This window comes from Eubalaena glacialis, chromosome 13 (genome assembly GCF_028564815.1).
Source record: "Eubalaena glacialis isolate mEubGla1 chromosome 13, mEubGla1.1.hap2.+ XY, whole genome shotgun sequence".
Classification (NCBI taxonomy): Eukaryota; Metazoa; Chordata; class Mammalia; order Artiodactyla; family Balaenidae; genus Eubalaena; species Eubalaena glacialis.
The window spans coordinates 22,858,477-22,872,953 of NC_083728.1; the positions used below are offsets into that span (position 1 = coordinate 22,858,477).

The 14,477-nt window shown below is 57.9% G+C and overlaps 1 protein-coding gene across 3 annotated transcripts in view; it reads right to left on the reverse strand.

Moving 5' to 3' along the window:
* Nucleotides 1-14,270, reverse strand: part of SRC (SRC proto-oncogene, non-receptor tyrosine kinase) — a 55,980-nt gene extending 41,710 nt beyond the window's left edge. For all 3 annotated transcript variants that reach the window (XM_061210039.1, XM_061210038.1, XM_061210037.1), the window contains exon 1: nucleotides 13,944-14,270. The gene's annotated coding sequence lies outside the window, so the exon portion shown is untranslated. The remainder of the gene's footprint in view (nucleotides 1-13,943) is intronic.
* Between the last annotated feature and the right edge of the window lie 207 nt (nucleotides 14,271-14,477).

The window sequence follows — 14,477 nt, forward strand, 5'->3', positions numbered from 1 at the left end:
CCCAGGAGATAAAGAGATACAGGCCTCAGCCCCAGGTCTGCCCAGCCCCACAGCCTATGCCCCGACCACTGCACTCTCCTGCCACTGCCTGGCATGTCCCCGTGGCAGAACCTCTGACCACCCTGGTTACATGGGACACTGTGCAAGTCTGAGAGAGCTGTAGACCCCAAGTCTCACCCGGCACGGCCTCAGGCACGGCATGGGTACCGGGGATGCCTGCTGCATGAGCCAGGAGTGAGTGAAGCGTGAGCCAGGGGCCGTCCGTGGGCCAGGGTATCCAGAACGTGTCTGGTCCCGTGTTCCCGGTGCGAACACACTCAGGGCTGGCAGGCCTCAAACCGGCTCTGCCAGTGTGGCCAGGGTGGGGCGGGCGCTGCAGGCTCAGGCTGGCACGGCGGGCAGATGGAGGGGTGTTGCCGGAGCCGGGACCCGCAGCTCAGGGAGGGAGAAAGCTAAGCAAGCGGACGGTGCTGCTCCCACTAATCCCAGCCCCGTGGAGACGGAACTGTTCCAGCCCGAGTGGCTCTTGGGTTTCTTCCTGGGCAGTAAGGGGATCCCTTTCCAGACCCCAGGCCCTGACCTGCTCTGTGAAGGGCAGGATCCCTTCCCGCTAGGACCCGTCCACAGCCTAGAAGCCCAAGACAGAAGGGCAAGGCCGGGAAGTGGTCGGCGCCGGAGCAGACAAGGCAGCAGGGAACATGGTGTAAAGCCTGGCTCTGCCCCACGGTGCTGCACAGCCCTGAGCCAATCGTGGCCCTTTCAGGACCGTTTCCCCAGGTGGAAAGCAGTGCTGGGCATGATTCCAGGGACCCTCCATCCCAAGGTGCCGATTTATCTAGAAGAGGCCACCTCGGCGACTCCAGCCCTGTCCCCAAAGCCCACCTCTGGGGATAGACATGGCCAGAGCCCGGACTCACACACGTCCTTCCTCCCCACAGAAACAACAATAATAAAAATACCTGCTGAGGGCTTCCCTGGTGGCGCAGTGGTTGAGAATCCGCCTGCCAATGCAGGGCACACGGGTTCAAGCCCTGGTCCGGGAAGATCCCACATGCCGCGGAGCAACTAAACCCGTGCACCACAACTTCTGAGCCTGTGCTCTAGAGCCCGTGAGCCACAACTACTGAGCCTGCGTGCTGCAACTACTGAAGCCCCAGCACCTAGAGCCCGTGCTCCGCAGCAAGAGAAGCCACCACAATGAGAAGCCCACACACTGCAACGAAGAGTAGCCCCCACTCTCCACAACTAGAGAAAGCCTGCGCACAGCAATGAAGACACACAGCCAAAAATAAATAAAATAAATAAATTAAAATAAAAAAATACGTGCTGATCACTGAACACTTAACTCTATGCCTGGCATCCAGCTTTACATGCACTGTTTCACCCGGTCCTCCCAACAACACTGTGAGGTAGGGACTGTTACTGTGCCCATTTCCCAGCAGAGGAAACTGAGGCCTAGTTGAGGCAAGCTGGAGCTCAGGCCCCCCACCCCACCCCTGGGCAACCTCTATCTCCCCAAGACAGTTCAGGGTAGGAAAGAAATCTCAGGTACCCCCTGAAATGGCAGGGTCCGTATTCCCCAAATCCATTGATCTTCCTGAGTCCTTAGAGGCCAAGCCCCAACCCTGCCCCCACTGTGTAACCCAGGCCATGGGTGTACGACTCGGAGCCTCAGTTCTCTCATCTGTAAAATGGGTAGGATCCCGCCAGGTTTGCCTAAGGGATACCGCTGTTTAAAGCCGCGGGAACTGGAAGACTCAGTCCAACCCTCAGGACAAGGTGGAGAAGCTGCTGGGCCTACGTGCCCCAGATGGATTAGGGGGAGGGGGAGTGAACATGAACCAGAAGCCCAGTGGTCTGTGGCGGAGACTCAGCCCCTCATCACCAGCAGCCCAAGAGAGGAAGGATGATTCTTCCTGTGCCCCATGTAATCCAGTTCCAAGCCCTGTCAGTCTCACCTCCAAACACATCCTGAATCCACCTCCTTCCCTCCCACCACAGTCACCCCCTCGTCCAGCCCTCCAGGCTGGCCAATTGTAGGCAGAGAGCCTTTCTGAAATGTCCATCTGAACCCATCACTCCTGCTTAACACCCCTCACAGCCCACACTCCAAGACAAAAGACAAAGTCCTTGTGGGGGGCCTCCAAGGTCCTACAGTGGACACTACCAGCCCCACCCCCTTCACTCCTTCTGCCCCACCCACACTGGCCACTTCCCCTTTCCCTGAGAACCCAATACACATCTGCCTCAGAGCCTTTGCACTTGCTGTTCCCTCCACCCAGAGCATACTTCCTCCAGACAAATGCCTGACTCCCTCACTTCCTTCAGGTGCTTTACTCAAATGTCTCCTGCTCAGAGAGGGCTTTCCTGACCACCGTTTTAAATAGCAACACGCCCAGCCAATTCTGCTCTCTTTGAGTCTCATTTCAAAAGCTACCTCCTCACAGGAGGCCTCTCTGACCTCCCCCAGCCCAAGTGAGAACCTTCAACTTCTCCTTCCCAGCATGGACCATGGCTCTGATGACATAACATACTGTATGACTACATGTCTGATGAGGACAGGGGCCACTTCTGTCTCACTCATAGCTGAATACTCTGCAGTGGGCGTAATATTCAAAATAGTTAACAGCTGGGATGCTTGGGCACCATCTGGTCAGAATAGACACTGGCCCAAAGTACAGGGCCTAGCATGGAGTGGGTACTTGGTAATTACTGAATGAATGAACAAATGAACAAAAGGATGAATGGAGGGATGGATGGATGGATGATAGATGGATAGATGGATGGATGGATAAGTGAACAGGGCACACACAGTGGGCCTGGGACTTACCAGGGATGCCCGGGGCTCTGAAAAGGTGGCCTGGAGAAGGGAAGGGTGCATCCAAGCTCACCAGCCAGGCTCTGCAGCTGCAGCCTCTCCTCCTGCACAACCCGACTTTCATTTCCCATCCTCTCGGTCTGAGGAAGCTCTTTCCCCCAGGGGAACTGGGTGAGAAGGCGGGGCAGATGGCCCCCTGGTCCCAAAGCGGGGGGGCTCCCAGACTCCATCTGTCCCACCACAAAGGAGCTTTGTCCTCAGTGCTGAGAGCCCGGGGCAGACCGGAAGCTGCCCCTCAGCCTCCCAACAGGTCCCAGCACCCCCGGTCAGCTGGGCCAACAGCTCCAAAGCCAGATCCCCGGGACTGACACTGTATTGGGCACAGCCTTCTAAAATCTCATTAATCCCCCCTAGGAGCCCTAGGAGGGAGGTTCTAGGACGACTCGAATTTTTACAGATATAAAAACTGAGGCAAAGTTATTTGGCCAAGGTCTCCCAGCCAGCAAAGAGCAAAGCTGGGATTCAAACCCAGGCCCACCTGGCACCAGAGTCTTCAGCCACAGCTCTCAACTCACCAAGTCTGGAGTATAGATCCTCTGGGTTCAGCAGGGTGGAGGGGCCTTTTGGAGGTTCAAGTGGGCAACCATGCCTGACCCTTCACGCTACCAGGAGACTACCACCCTGGCGAGTTTACCCAACAAGGGAAGGAGGTCGGGCCCTGAACCCCGGAGCCCTCGCCCCACGCCCAGCCGGTGCACCAGGTGCCTTTGGAGTCTGCCGGCCCCAACACGTCTCCACCGCTTCCTGCCAGGCAGGCGTCCACAGGGAAAGGCTGTGCGGGCAGGCAGACCAGGGGCAGACATCCCCCGCCCCTCACCTGCCACTCCCCTGTCGGCCCCAGACCTGCCACCTGCCTGGCCGCCACCCACCTTCTCTCCAGGCCCATCTGCTCTCAGGGCAGTCACCAGAGCCACTTCACCAAAGCCACACTGCTGACGGGGCACCTACCCTCAGCTGGGCACTACCCACAGCACCAGACAAATAAGTTCTGCACCCCCCCTCCTCCGTGCCTCTCCTCGCTGCCCGAGGGCAGTGTGTAGTCTCCCCAGGCAGGTACTCCCAGCCCTCCATTGATTGGCACCAGCCACCTCTCAGGGCCAAACTCTACCGCTCCTCTGAGCTCCAACAAGAGCAACTATTCACACTGCATCTTCAGGCCTTTCTGAAGCTCCAACGGCTCCCAGAGAACCATTCCATTCTTCCAGGTATGTCATATGTACCGCTTCCTCCAGGAAGTCTTCCCTGACCCACTCCCTCCAAGACCCCAGACCAGCCCCTACCTTCTGTCCCAGGTAGGGGCTCTTGATCCTTATCTTGAACCCCAGCCTCTGTGGGCTACCTTCACTTGGCAACAGTAACTGAGCACCTGAGCCCGGCCTGATCCTTCTCTCTGTCCTCTCTTTACACCTTCAGCGGGAGGCCTGCCCTGCTCCCAGCAGCCCCAGGCCAAAGCCTTGCCTGATCAACTGAGTCATCGTCTAAATACCTTGTACTTGACCTGCCACTCCCCACCTCCCCAGGCTACTTGGACACACATCAGGCTCTTTCCCACCTCCAGATCTTTGCTCATGCTGTCTCTTCTTCCTGGTAGGCCCTCACCCTTCTTTTCCTCTCATGAGCTCCTGCTCACCCTTTAAGCTTCAGGCCAGGTATCACTTCCTCTGCAAAGCCCTTCTGGCATCATAATAGCTGCCCCAGTCCATATGGCGCCTACCTCATGGTAGGGCAATGATCAGGGTCTGTGTCTGGCTCCCCCAAGTTGTAGGCTGCTCCCAGAGTGAATCTTTGGGGTCCCCGGCACCCAGCACAAGGCCCAGACCTCACCAGCAGGTAATCAAAAGTCCAGCTGCCGACTCCCTGCCTGGAGAGCCCAGGGGCAGAAGCCAGGAGCAGCTCCCAAAGGCAGTACTGAGTCTGATTTTGCCCACACTGCCCACAGATCTAAGGTAGGGGCGGAGTGGGGGAGAGGGCTTTCCACCAACGGCCAACTGGTAACCAAACCCACGTCGTTTCTGAAACTAGGGCACAGGAGAGAAACAGGAACAGCAGAATTGTCCCCAAATAGAACTGTGGCTCATCTGGTTCCAGGGCCTCCGGGAACACCTGGCAGGGGTGGGGGTGGGGAGGGCAGGTGGCTGCTCCCGAGGCTGCGAAAGGAAATCTAAAGTTTGGAGGGTGGGGAGGTCGACACCACCGCAGTCGGCACTGACACCCTGCCCACCTCCCTCAGGGCTGGTCCAAATCCTGGAAGGTGGGGGGTCCTCTCCCACTTTCCCCCACCCACCCACGGGGTGCTCCCTAAACCATCCCACCTCCCAGCCTTTGCTCAGCCGGGTCCTCTGCCTGGAATGCTGCTCCCCTTGCTGCTAGTCAGAACCCTGCCAATCCTTGCAACCGTAGCCACGGACTGGGCACTTTCTACAAGCCCGACATGGGCAGGCATCTGGGGGGAATGAGCTTATCACATCTTCCCAACAGTCCTGTGAGGAAAAGACTCCTGCCCCCATCTCACAGATAAGGAAACTGAGGCTCAAAAAGAGAAGCCATTTGCCCAGGACACAGAGCAAAGGAGGCAGGTGGACCAGGTGATGTGGTGGGACCTGGGTGGCGGCAGCCAGAGGGCACCCAGAAGGCCTGGCAGGGCCCGGTTCAGCTTCCTAGGCAGGCCCAGCCTTGGGGACTTGGCATAACTCAGGGCCAGAGAACACAGGGCACAGCCCCACAGAGCACAGGGGACAGAACAAGAGCCCCTACATCCCTCTGACCCCCACCCTAGGGTGGCTGAGGACTGAGGAGCCACATTGGTACAATGTGATGGAACTATCTCCCCCCAAATATGCACAGACCCACTGCACAGATGAGAAAACTGAGTCCTGGAAGGGGACAGTTTCCCCATCTGGAAAGTAAGATGTGCCACAGGAACCTTCTGGCTGTGACATCCCCCTGTGGCCTGGTGGGTGCTATTTCCTTTCTCTGGGTCTCAGTTTTCTTATCTGGAGAATGGGGCTGTGATTCCCTTCTCCCCAGGTTGAAACAAATTATAAAACAGCTAACATTTATTGAGCGTTTACTATGTGCTGGCATTGCTCAGAGCATCACGCATAGTGCCACACTTGATCCTTAGAACAAGTCTGTGATGTGGATACTGCCATCAGGCCTGTTTTTCAAATGGAGAAGCTGAGGCAGAGAGAGGTGAGCTGACTCACCAAAGTCACACAGATAATATGGAGGTAGAGGAGAAACCCATGGGGCTAGGGGCGGGGTGGCTTCCCAGAGGAGGCTCCTGGCCTTCACGCTGCCCAGAGAGGAGCGGTGGGGAGGGGCTGGAGGAGGGGTCAGGGGTCAGGCAGGAGGCAGAGTGGGGCTCAGCCCAGAGGAGGCAGGGCAGGCCTGAGGTGCTGAGGAGGCCCTGGGTCCAAATCCATGCACTGGGTGGCTTGGGCAAGCCTTTTTGCTCCTCTGAGCCTCAGTTTCCTCTTTGGTAAAATGGGGCCAGAACTGCTGCCTCGCAGGGATGCTGTGGGGACCAGACACAGCCATTCGCCTGGCACTGGGCAAGGGCTCAACTATGTGCTCAAGGAATGGATGACAATGGAAGGAATCCTCAGGGCTGGGCCACTGGGTCACTGTTCCTTTAGGATCCCGGTGGTATCTGACTCTCCACTCCGAAGGGGTGGGAAGGGGGGCACAACCTGCCTCTTCTCTAATTCCTAGACGGAACCCTCCCAGCTCTGCCAGCTTTCCAGGCTGTGTGACCTCAGACAAATCACTTCACCTCTCTGAACTTCCGGATCTTCCTTTTGATAATAAGTTGAGGCTTCCACAGGGCTCTGAAAGAGGAGTTCCTCACTGGAAGGACTAAGGGCTTATGCGGGGAGGGTGGTTCAGTTCCACCTGCCCAAGCAGAGAGAGTAGTGTCTGGCATGACCCTGCCTTGAGGCCTCAGTTTCTTCATCTGCCAAATGAAGGTTTTTTGTTTTTTTTTTTGCCATGCTGCGTGGCTTACGGGATCTTAGTTCCCCGACCAGGGATCGAACCCGCACCCCCTACAATGGAAGCACAGAGTCCTAACCACTGGACCGCCAGGGAATTCCCCAAATGAAGATTTTTATGATGGTCTGTCTCCCTCCCAGCCCTGCTGGGGATGGTCAGAGGTGATTGAGGAAAGTGCTTTGTAAACTGTAAAGTGTGGCACCCTTGGGAGTGATGACTATCACCGTACTCCCTTAGAGGCAAAAAGAATCCTATGACTTGCCATCTAAGGCAGAACGTGCTAGAGCCATGAGGGGGGGCAGAGAATGGGCAAGACAGGTGCAGAGGAGGGGAGCGTGGAAAGTATGGACTTGGGTTGGGGCAGAGAGGATGGTCAGCAAAAGCTTTCCGGAAGCAGAGGCATCTTAGCCATGATGGGTGTGGAGAGGGAGGGCACACCAGGCAGCAGGACCCGCAGCTGATGGTTCAGAAAGGCTAACGGGTCACCTGAGTGAAAGGGAAGTGTGGGAGGTGACAGGGTGAAGCAGAGGGAAGAGCTCGGCCCAGACCACCAGCACCTCCAGGGGCCCTTGCTGGGGACCTTCCCCAAAACACAAGAGCAGTAACAGCCCCTGCCTCCAGGCCACGTGGGCAAAGACGCAAAGCACCCAGTGCTCAAACGGCAGCCACCTTCAGAGAGATGGACCCATTCAGTGAGGGGGCCTTGAATGCCAGGGCTCAGGGCACTGGGAGGCCTTGACAAGCCACAGGAGGGCAAGGGCTGAGGCGGGAGGTGGGCTCAGGGAGGCTGGCTGGAGCTGGCGGCTTCCAGTAGGTTCAGCCACCAAACTTGTCTGTCTCTAGTTAACCTCCCCCCCAGCCCCACCCCATAGGACTAGCCTGGACACAGGCGTCCAGTCTCAGCCCTAGCGTTCCTGGATCAATTGACCTGCAGAGACCCAGAATTCCCGCCTCGTCAGGGAATTACCGTCATAATCACAGACACTCAGAAATCGTAAACACTTACTGTGTGGGGCCCCTGCGCCGGAGCAGACACAAATTCACTCACCTGACCCTCACGCCACCCTGTCAAAGCTGTACTGGCATTGTCATCCCCACTTCAGAGGTGGGGAGACTCAGGCTCAGAGCAACCATTTTCCCACAATCACACATAGCAAACAAGTGGCAGAGCCAGGACTCGAACCAGAACCTATTCGCTCCAAAGGTCTGGCTACTTCCACCCCCTTTAGTCCATGAGCATCCATGGAGCACCCATTACGTGCCAATCCTGGAAGCTGGGGGATCCCTGCAAGAACCCAGTCCTCCAGATCTGAGTGGAGATCCACCAGCCAGAGGTGGAAGCCCAGAAAGTCAGGATCACCTGCCTGCCCAGCAACACATCCACCCTCTACCCAGGGAAAGAGCTCAGCCACGCTGAGCGCACACTCAGTGGGACTCAGATGCCTCACATCAACCAGAAGCCAGAAGTCTGGGCTCACATCTCACTCCGCTGGGTGATTGTGGCCCCAGCCCTTGGCCTCTCTGAGCCTCATTTCCCTCTTCTGTGTAATAGAAACAAAAATTCCACCCACCCCAGGGATGGGACAAAGAATGGAATAAGTCACCTTGCTATGACCTGGCCGGAGAGGGCACAACGTGAGGACATCGACATCAGACAGAGTAAAAGTCAAAGCCACAAATTTGGATAAAGCAGCGGGAGAAAAGATAATCAGACCTTGACAGGGAGGCTGAGCTTCCCGACACCACCCTAACCCCAACTTCCATCCCCCAGCCGGGAGTCACAGCCCAGCAGGTCTGAGGACTCCAAGGACCCATCCCCACAGTCTCTCAACAGCCCCCCACAGCCCCGCTGACATCGCCAGGCTCACGCGGCATCAAAGAGGACTCAGCCGGGCCAGCCCCTGGAGAACCCTGGCTAGGATCCCTATCGCAGAGCCTCAGGAGGGAAGATCCCATGCCGGACAGATGAAGAAACTGAGGACCAGAGCAGGAAAGGACTTGGGCAAGATCACCTGGCTTCTTCTCCTCTCTTGCTTTTCATTTTATTCTGGAACTTCTCTGGGTAGTTTCAAGAGGAGGGGAGGTACTGGGGTTCAGGTTGGAGGGGTAGTCACTTGCTCAAGGTCCCACAGAAAGGGGTGGGGAAATCAGGGTTCTGGCTTCCACCTCTGGGATCTTCCCCAATCATCTACTCCTTGACTCAGCCCCCCACCCCCTGCACTGTATTGTGGGAAGGAACAGGCTGGCTGGGTGGGGAGAACCCTGGATGAAAAGATAGGAGATGTGCGTTTTCCTCCCTGCTTGGACAATATGTCCTGGGTCTTTCTGGCCTCAATTCCCCCATCTGTGAAAAGAGAAGGTCAGAATAGATCAGGAATGACAAACTCATGGCACACATACAGTGATGCCTAATCCTCTGCCTGGGGCAGACATTACTAATCTATCACAGCACTTTTTCCCATGAAGCCAAGACTGGATCTCAGAAGGTTTTTCAACACAGCAATCTAGGCCTGCGTTAGGCCTAACCCTAACCCTAACCCTAACCCTAACCCTGGGCCATCCCTAGACTGGGTAACATCTGAGTCCCCGCAAGGGAGGGGAAGGGGAAAAGAAAGACGTAACATTTACTGGGCATCCAATAGCTTCAAGCTGCTGGGAGACATTCTCTGATTTAATCCTCACAAGGGAGGTGTGCAGAAGCTGAGGTTCAGAGAGGCTGAGTGATTTGCCTTTGGACAGACAGCTGGGAACAGGGCCTTGAACACAGGGGAGGTACCTACTGGGTCACCCACCCCAGGAACAGTGATGCAGAGCCAGCTACCAGGTGAGAGCCTAAGGTACAGCTTCACCCCATCCTCCTTTTGGCTGTACTAAGTGCAACCTCCATGCCCATTTTACAGCTTCAGAAACTGAGTCACAGGAAGGGGGTGTCAGCTGCCAGAAAACAATGGACTCGAGCAGGTGTCTGGCTGTTCCCCACCCCTATCTATCGAGCTAATGTGTGCTAAACGCTTTACTTCAGTCCCCTTGGGACATCCTGGGAGCCATGACTCATACTATCCCACTTCATAGATGAGGAAACTGAGATGCCCCCAAAGGAAGGGGCCCCCACCCCTCTAGGGGCTCGAGTGGAAACCAGAGTGGTTTACCATGGAGATAAGGTGGTAGGAGCAATGGAGGGGAAGTGAAGGGCTGGGGGAACCCAAAGGGAGATAGAGGCTCGGGGGCCACACAACTCAGGCAGGAAATGAGGCTCTGGTCAAAAAGCCCAGGGTAGAGGGGTGGAGGCCTTTGAAGGGGCTGTAAGGCCTGCAGAGACACGGGAGGCCCAGCCCTGGACTAGGAGCCCAGAGCCCCGCAGCCTAGGTGTGGCCCTGTCACTTGGCAACTGGGAGACCCTAACAAGTGTCTTCCCCCTCTGGGTCTTAGTATTTACATGTGGAAAATGGGGCTAATCTCACCAAAGGCAAGCTTTCAAGAAGTTGGGACGGGCTACACCAACAGAACTCTCCCAGCTCAGCCTCCTCACACACAGAGGGCAAGGCAGGACACAAGTCATCCAGTATACGGGTGGCCTTGGCCGCCAGCATCCTTTCCTAGACCAGCACCTTCAGAATCAGTGGGAATCATCCACTCAAAGCCTTCTCCGGACAGCTGGGGAGGCCAGACCTACTGGACGAACTGACCCGCCCAGTGTCACACCATACAAGGCAGGTCCCATTTCCTGAGCACCTGCTGGCTCCAGGCACTGGGCATACGGCCCTCCTTTAACCCTCACCTGATAGGAAGATATTTACTGTTCCCATTTTCAAGACAAGGAAGCTAAGTCTCAGAAAGATAGAATGAATGACCCAAAGACACACAGCAGGCAGGCATGGTCAGAACTTGAACGCAAGCCTGTCTGAGTCCTGAACCCTTACCCTACCTTTGTCTCCATCTCCCCAGCCGACCCCTCCCTGCTCCCCACCTCACTCCCAGCCTCCAGCCACCCTGCGTGGCACTGCCCCAACCCCTGGCTCTCACCCTCTCCTGCCTTCCTGCTACCGAACTCCTACTCTACTTTCAAAGCCCAGCCTCAAATGCCTCCTCCTCTTGACATCTGATCTAGGCCCTCACAGAATACCTGGAGTCCACCCCCACAGATCTTTTTCTACCAGGTGCCTTGGTCACCTCTGCACCCCTGGTCTCCAACATGGGGCTGTTAACACCGGGGACACCAATCAGCCCCCTGTGTGAAGATGAAGGCCAAGCTCCTCCTCAAGGCCCACATGGCCCCACATGGCCCAGTCCTGCTGACAACACCCCCTCATTCACCTCTCACCCACTCCCCTTAATTTTCTACGCTCCAGACTCACAGGCTTTCTCATTGTTTCTCCATAACAGCACACGCTCCCCCACCTCAGGACATTTGCATGTGGAGTTCCCTCTGCCTGGTAAGCCCTACCCCTAGCTCCATGCCTGGCCAACTCCTCCACGCTTCCTTCGAGATTCCTCTGCACCCCACGCCTCTCCCTCTGAGCCCTTATCACATCTGTGATTATATATTAATTTATTTGGCAACCTGTTTGCTACTTGGCTCACCCTCTAGACTTAAATTTCTGGGCAGCCAGGAACCTGTTCACAATTCCCCAGCAAGGACCCACCCAGGCTGACCACTCCCCACAACCCCAGGGGCCCTGGGACGCGTCTGAGCTGAAGGGAAGAAAGAGCGCTCTGCCCCTTCTTCGCTGAGGGAACCGCTGTTCCCTCCTGCCACCACCTCCTGGAAGCCTCCTGAGGCCTCCTACAGCTCCCACTGCTAACCCATCACCACACTGCTCAGCCCAAGTTCAAAGCTCCTAGAACATTGTAGGCGCTCAATACAGGGCAATGGATGCTTGTATCTCGGCAGGTGTGGGGAAACGGGGTTGAGGACCAGGGGATGGGCGGTCTGTCAACAGGCCACTGAGCCATCTCCTCCCTGGCTCCTGGGGCTTGGGGGAGCTAGACAAGCCCCCCTCCCCACCCTGCCAACCCCCGGTCACAATCAGGGAAGAAGCCAAAGCAGGAACTAGCTATGAGTTGGGGATACTTCATGCTCTGGGAAGAAGCTAGGGGAGAAGAGGAGAGAGCTGGGGGGCCTTCCTGGGAGAGGTGGGCCTTAAGCTAAGTCTTAAAGAGCAAGAGCAGACCAGCAGCTCTTAGAGGAAAGGGCACTCCCAGCGGGGACACCTTCAGGAGCAAAGGCCCAGGGGCCGCACAGGAGGGCCTAGGCAGGCAGTCAGCTGAAAGAGGTGACACACTGTAAATCATTTCCCTGGGTGGAAAGACCACATCACCACATCACCAAAAGGGCCTCGTGGCTTCCACCCAATCACTCACTCATCAGTGGAGTCTTTTCCAACACTGTCTCGTGCCTGGTCCCATACTGGGAAACCCCAGTTCCCCCGTCACTGGAAGGGTGCAAGGGCAGCCAGACCAGGGACTCTGAGGTCTAAGCTCTCATTCCAGCTTCAAACTGTGTGGCTTGGTCAAGTCACTTCCCCTCTCTGAGCCTCAGTTTCTTCACCAGCAAAATGGAGATACACAAGAGTCCCTACCTCATAGGAGGTGCTCAGTAGATGTTAGCAGCTATCATTATCATGGGCCCATTTTATACTTAACAAAACTGAGGCCAGAGGGAGCAGTGAGTTGTCTCAGGTCACACAGCTGCTGGGTGGCAAGACTGTGCTGGGGCTGTTTCTTTCTCAAGGGGTTAGGAGGTGGCTTTTGGGGCACCAATCCATCCCACTAGGACCAGCCACCTCACCTCCCACCCATCTTTTTTAGGCAATTCATCCAGTGAAGTGCTCATTTATTGAACACCTACCACATGCTAAGCCCCTCGCTGCAGAAGTGCCTACAGTCTTCCCCTGAGGATCCCCACTGCACACATGTGGACTCAGAGGGGTGGTCCCTTGGCCCAGGTCACCCAGTGAGACGAGAAGCCTAGGTCTTGTCTCCCCAGCCAGGAGGCCAAGATGAGGGTCAGCAACAGGACCAGCCTGGTCCATTCTTGAAATCGTCTGGTCTCAGCTGCACTATGGCTGGGCCTGGACTCACCCCAGGTGACCCAGAGAGCACTGTCCCAGTTGGACAGAGTCCCTGAAGCCCGGGAAGCTTCACCCAGGGCCACACACGGGCTCCGTCCACTCTCAAGTCTGCCTGAAGGCCCCAGAGGCTGAACTGCTACCCCACAGGTGAACCCCTTCTGTTCACCCCATCCTTCCACCAGCCCAGTAAGCCCAGCCAGGCCCACAGTGGGGCCTGATGAGGACCCCTAGCTCAGAGAGGGCAGGCAGTTGTTTGAGGACACACAGCAGGGCAAGTAAGTGGTGGCCCCTGTCAGGACTCAAACCCACCACCAACCCCAGCCCAGATGGACAAATGGACCCAGCCTGGTGGCGAAATCCCAAAACTTTTGCCAACTTCTGAGCAGACAGGCGGCTGGGCCTGTCCAGAGGCGAGGCTGGGGGCTGTGGGCAGCAGGGACCAAGCACAGTTTGGCCAGTCCCTTCCAGGCCGGCAGCACCAGGCCCTACCCGAGGCCCCACGAAGACAGGGAGATCCTGGTGCCCCGGCCCGGCACCCCCAACCCGGCGCCCCCAGGCCCACCCTGCCCGCCCCCTCTCCACCTCCCATCCAGGGCTGGGGGCGCCAGGCCCGGCAGCCGCGGCCAGAGGCGGCGCCGACTGGCTCAGATTTCAGATTTGGCCTAGACCTGGCCCGGGGGCTCAGGCCCGGCTCGCTGCTGGCTCTCAGGGGGCCCGTAGAGGGACGGTGAGCCGGAGGGGGTCCCCGCGCGGACCGGACCCCTAAGCCCCCCCCACCCAGCCCCCTCCCCCCGCGGCATCACAACAAAAGGCCGCGCCAGACAAGTCCCGGTGCGCCCGCCCTGCGCCCCGGGATCGCTGCTCGGCCCGGGGGGGTGGCGGTTGGAGGGGGGGCCAGGAGCCCCCGCGGCCCGGCGATCCGACGCCAGGGTGGTCCCCGGGCGGGGGCTCCCTCACGCGGGCCGGGACTGGGGGCCGGCGGAGGGCCGGGGGGCGCTCACCTGGGCCGGCGGGCAGGCGGACGCACCGGCAGACAGACGCACCGGAGGACCGACCGCCGGATTGCCAGGGCTTCGGGCACACAGCGGCCTGGCCGCTCCGGCTCCCAGGCCGGAATGGATTCCGGGCCGGGAGAGACAGATCGAGAGAGAAAGGGAGGAGGAGGAGGAGGCGGCGGCGGCCTGGGGAGGGGAAGAGGAGGGAGGGAGCGCGCGAGCAGGGAGGAGGGGCCCGGCAAGCTGCCGGGAGGAGGAGGAAGGAGGAAGCGCGCCGGGACAGTTCCCCGCCGGTGACCTGGTAGAGACCCGTGCGCGGCCTCCCCACGCCAAGGGTCCCGGCGGGCCGGGGAATGGGGGGCGGAGGCACCGGGCACAGAAGCCCCGCCCCCACCCCGCCCTGAGAGCGCTCCCTACCCTTGGGGCACCCATCAGCCCTCAAGCCAAAATGCCCTCCCTAACTCCCCCACAGCCCACCCACCCTATTTACCCCAAATCTACCTCTCCCGAAATTATTAGTAATAATCAACAGCAGCACTG